Raw genomic sequence first — 5553 nt, 5'->3', positions numbered from 1 at the left:
GATACTGCAATGATGGGACTGGCCAAGCCTAGTCAGTGGTAAATTCTATAACACAAATGACTTGGTTTTGTTAATAAATAAATGTCATGAATGGCATGGGGAAGTGAGAACAGCTTAAAGGAGACTTGAGCAATCTATCAACTACATGTATCATATGTGTATCTTGGGGGTCCTGACTCAAGGAAGTCAACTGTAAAAAAATTCTGAGGCAGAATTTAAGTACTGATAGATATTGATACTACATGAGAACTGTAAGATATAAAGAATTATGTTTCTTAAATCCCTGAGGACTCAGTCTCCAGCACCCAACAGTGGGTATTACTCAAAAGAAGAGGAGTGTGAGCTTAAAGAAAAAAGAACTTCATGTGTTTTGGAAGTGTTAATGAGAAATTATGCCAACCATGTTCAAATGGCAAGGGAGAGCTTGAGACTGCTGCAGTAAGGGAGGGAGGTTGGTCGCAACTCTAGAGACCACTAGGAGAAGTGGCCATTTATAGCCAACAGGCAGGAAGAATGAATAGATGGAGATCTACTAAAAAAGAATTTATTAGGTATCAAGGCTTGGTGAGAGAAGAGACCTAGGAGGTTGTGGTGGTTTGAAAGAAAATGGCCCCCATAGGGAGTGACACTATTAGGAGGGATGGCCTTGTTGGAGGAAGTGTGTCTCTGTGGAGGCAGGCTTTGAGGTCTTATATATGCTCAAGCCATGCCCAGTGAGACAGTTCACTTCCTTTTGCCTTCAGATCAAGATGTAAGGACTCTCTGCTCCTGCTGCAGCACCATGTCTGCCTGCATGCCACCCTGCATGTTGCATCATGATGACAATGGACTGAACCTCTCCCCTCCCCAATTAAATGTTTTTTCTTTTATAAGAGTTACTGTGGTCATGGTGTCTCTTCACAGCAATAGAAACCCTAACTAAGACAGGGGTTCTCTCTAAACTGACTTGTAGATTCTTAATAAGAAACTTGTAGTTTCTTATTAAATAAGAAACACAGAGCCAAAAGCAGAGTTAAAAGCCCAAGAGGTCAGAGCAGTAGTAAGAGCTGAGAGTTAAAACCACCTTCTTACCCTTTGCTGCCACTGCTGTCCTTCCCCTGAGAAAGAGACTTACTTCCTGTGTATCTGTCTTTTTATTGACTTTCTGTTCTGCATTCTCATTGGTTGTAAACCCAACCAAATGACCTCCTCATCACTGTGTCTATACAGAACTCCAAGTCTTCTATGGTTGGTATTGAGATTAAAGGCGTGTGTATCCATGCTGGTGGTGTCCTTGAACACACAGAGATCTGCCTGTCATGTGATTGGGATTAAGGGTGTGTGCTACCACTGCCAGACTTCTGCTATGGCTTGCTATTAGCTCTGACCCGCAGGTAACTTTATTTATTAGCATACAAATAAAATCACATTTCATCACAAATAAAATATCACCATACTGACTAAGCATGGGTCTCTACTAAGACTGGATTTAGCAGACCAAGGTCAGACTTAAGGACCAAGCCTAGACTGGAAAAAGATTCAGGAGTAGATAAAAGTTTGGTCAGGGAAAGCAGGTTCCTTGTCAGACACAGAGAGACTCTAAGGTGTGAAGAATCATAGCAAAGAGATTAGAGATGGAAGGGAAAATTCAAAGAGGGTGTGACTGGTTAATGAGTGTGGCCCAGTGGTCATCCAGGGAAGTCAATCACCAGGCCAAGCCAATGAGAAACAAGGGGCGGTGCCTGGCATGGGATGGGGAAATATCTGGGCCAGGACTGAGAATTCAGTGTGTGATTCGAACTCAAAGCCAGGGCCTTGAGCACTTGTACATTTTTTGTGCAGCTGGTAGACAACAGCAGGTCATACAGGTACAAAAATAAATCCTCCTTTGCAACTCTGAACTCATTGTTCAGTGTGAGCTTTGATACATATAAGAAGGGATACAAGATAACACAAAGGGATTATGGTATTGATGAGGTTGGTTCTAACTATCCTATAATTTAAAGGCATAGGTAAATAAAAAAAAAACTCATGTGAAAACCAAACAACAACAAAAACACAACAAAGGCCTGCTTAACACATTTTTCTCTACTCCATGTGTGCCTGGCTAGCAAGTACCTCTCCAAGGACATCAATTTTCCCCATCAACTGCATTTACTGACTCCTAATACCTCTTTCCAAAAAAGGTCTGCTAGTTGTCTGTAACTGATATCTGTGCAACCTTAGGCCATGTTTCTAAATCAGAGGCACAAAAATAAGGGACTGCAATTTCCAATCTACGCTGGATAAACTGGACTCAAAGTCTCCAGTCCATGTAACCACCTGATCCATATCTACAGACGAGAAAAACTAGACTGGTAGATTGTGTCTGTGTTGACTCCCCTCTTCCTGAACTCTGTGACTTTGAATTGTTTCATCGCTCGCCAACCCTCCTGCAAGACTGGCCAATCAAAACAACTCTTTTTGAACCTTCTTGAGTGCTGTTATCCACGTGGGTTAAACCCTGGCAAACCATCTACTATGAAAGGAAATCAGCTACCGAGCAACACATGGCAGCTTGGGATCTTTATTTTCCATCGAACTATTTTGTTAATGAAGATGACTGCTAGAAACCTCAACATTTCTAAATTTATTGAAATGAAATTTCATGAAATAAAACTTTTATCTATCAGTAACACTGAACTTTAGGAAAAAAAACAAATCCATATTGAAAAACAAACCAGGAGTCAGTCTGAGTTAAGCCACAAGTTTCTTGGTTGATGCTTTTGTTTTCATACAAGGCCTTGTTCCCAAGCAGGCAGATAAAGACCTAGTTCAAGTGATTCTCTCCCCATGCACTTGCTATTCTTGTTTCCAGGGTTGAGCAGGGAAGCTCCAAGAAATGAAATCCCCTGCCTTCTACTATTCTGTTGTCTTTCAAAACAGCAGGACTGCCAAGATCAGCCCTGAGAGCATCCTTTGAAGTGTTCCTCATGCTTCTCCTACCGCTGGAACAAAACAACCACCTAGACAGTGTGCCCAGTCCCCAGAGGGTCAACCTGGAGACCAGGCCACCACCTCCTGCTCAATGGCACTATGAGGACAGGGAACTGCGGCCACTGGGGGTCACATCCGAGAACTTGGGAATATATGGCTAAGTCGCTACTCACAAAAGCAAAAGTGACAGGGTGAAAGATAATAGCAACAAGTGGTGACGGCCTGGAGACACAGCACCGCACGGACTTGGAGTCCTGGGCTGATTTCAAAGTTCGTATGTGCCAGAAGAAGGGAGCATTTTCTCTTTCTGAAGCTTGGGCATTCGTATACTTCAGGCCGAGGACTAATTTCTACCCTTATTCTAGTTCTATTTCCCCCCATGCTGTATGAGATTCCCTTAACCATTTTCCATCATATGTGAAACCTATCTTCATCATAAACCTAATAGACAATGTTTCAGAGCTCAATGAAGGGTGAAAAGGCCCTCCCAAATCATACGTGTAGATGGTGTGGAAATGAACAGAGACAAGTCAAGTAAGAAATGCAAAGCTATGTGTTCAGAGCTGAGGGGCAAGGGAACCCACCCTCATCATTTACATTTTGACAGACTCAAAGGCAGCTAACAGGCACAGGCAAACTTTGCTGGGGAAAAGGGAGGGTTTCTGATGGGCCTGGTTGATTGGGGTTGTTGACCTTGGGGCACTGAAGTTGGCCTAACATCATCTATAATTGGCTAGGGGGACATATTTGGCTTTCTTTAATTGGTTTTAAATTAAAAGCAGAAAGAAAGATTAGGGAAGTTGTTTCTTATTAATCAAGTCTTGGCCGTTTGGAGCTGATACTTACAGGGTTGTGGCTTAGCTCCTAGGTTGTTACCAGAGATAGCAGGCTGGCTTCCTGTGAGCCTGATGTATAGCAGGCTGGCTTCCTGCGAGCTGACCTATAGCAGGCTGGCTTCCTGGGCTGTTTTGCTATAGATAAGGGGCTGGTTTCCAGGGCAGGCTGTGGGTCAGAGTTCTATTTTCCCATATAATCTAGCTACTGCTTGTGTATCACTACTTAGTTGCCTGGAACAAGGAGATCTTCAGGTAAGAAAAGCTGTGCAAGAAGCAAGGCAAATTACCATGCAGATAGTATGAACAGGATTTTATAAATATGGGTTTCTTATGCTTTGCTGCTATCATGAGGATGTGGTTTACTTTGTCTTGTGGTTTCTAGATCCACATTCTTATATGCCTGGTGCAGGAGGGACCCAGCAGCCTTCTGAAAGGACAAGAAGATGGCTCCCTAAAGTCACCCCCCCTACTCCCGGCCACTCCAGTTTCCAAATCCTGTCTTAGAACAAATTTGGTTTGAAAGGAATAGAGAAATATACAATTTAATTTAGATCAAATACCTTCACATGTGACTTGAGAGTCTAATTTCAGACATCAGTATTCAATCAATCAGACTTTGTATGAGTCAGCTCCAGCTACCATAACAAAACACAAGCTGGTTGGCTTCAACAACAGACACTTTTCTTACCTGAAGTTTGGAAGACCGGATATTAAGACGCTAGACAATTCCAATTTAATCTGAAACCTCTTCTGTACGTTTGTGGTGAGTTACCATCTTACTGTATGCTCATGTAGCCTTGCCTCTGTGTTTGTGGAGGCTCTGGTTATCTTCTTAGATGGACATTAATCCTGTTGGACCAGGTGTCCAACCCCATTTAACTTAATTGATTCCTTATGGCTCTTTGTCCAAATACAGTCACATTTGGCATCATAGGAATTTGGTGGAGACACAAATATTTCAGTCCATAATCTTACCTAAGTCTCCAGTTGTTCACCTAAAACTCCCACTTAGAAAATGGGTAGTCTCCAAGATTATCCAACTCTAAACTTATTTAAAATTAATTTTATATTCATCAACCCTCCTTCAACTCCTCCCAGACCCACCCTACCTCTCTACCCACCTAACTTGGTGGTTTCCTAAATTTTCTAAAACTCAACAAGTCCAATTTGAACTGCCCCTATGCTCTAGGGTATGTCTGTGTTCACCGGAGTATGGTTTGCCTATCAGTGGCCACACCCTTAAAGAAAATGAGCTCTCCCTCTCCCGGCATCTATCAGTCACCAATAGCTCCTCAGCTATGGCTGGGATTTTGTGTCCACCTCCCCTCTCCATGGTGGGATTTGGTCTGACTTGAGTTGCACAGGTCTTGTGCATACTGTCACAAGTACTGTGAGTTCATATGTGCAAGTGCCCGGTTGTGCACAGAAAATAGGGTTTCCCTGTAGTCACTCACTGCTTCTGGCTCTTACAGTCTTTTCTGTTGCCTCTTCTGTACTGATTCCTGCACATTGGGAAGAAGGGGATATGATACATGTCTCATTGAGGGAAGTATATGGCACAGTCTCTTATTTTCCACATCTTAACCAGTTGTGGTCTCTGTCTTGATCACACACTCCTTTGAGGATGTGCTAATCTATGGGTATAACGATAAGTCATTAGAAGTCAGCTTGATCCTAGGTTCCTTTAGGTTCTCTGACAGTAGGTTCTTTCCTAGGGCCTATGACCTGTCTGGTCATAAGCTTTTTTGTTCCCAATAACAGT

At 42.8% G+C, this 5553-nt stretch overlaps 1 non-coding gene across 1 annotated transcript; it reads left to right on the top strand.

The window, feature by feature from the left end:
* Window positions 1–1797: 1797 nt before the first annotated feature.
* On the top strand, window positions 1798–1924 carry LOC128118823 (small nucleolar RNA SNORA40). Its single transcript, XR_008221347.1, has one exon. It is a non-coding gene; the product is annotated as a small nucleolar RNA SNORA40 (small nucleolar RNA).
* The last annotated feature ends 3629 nt before the right edge of the window (window positions 1925–5553 follow it).

This window comes from Peromyscus californicus, unplaced genomic scaffold, assembly GCF_007827085.1.
Source record: "Peromyscus californicus insignis strain IS unplaced genomic scaffold, ASM782708v3 Scaffold_22__1_contigs__length_63687245, whole genome shotgun sequence".
NCBI lineage: Eukaryota > Metazoa > Chordata > Mammalia > Rodentia > Cricetidae > Peromyscus > Peromyscus californicus.
This window is presented reverse-complemented; position numbering and strand designations above follow the sequence as displayed.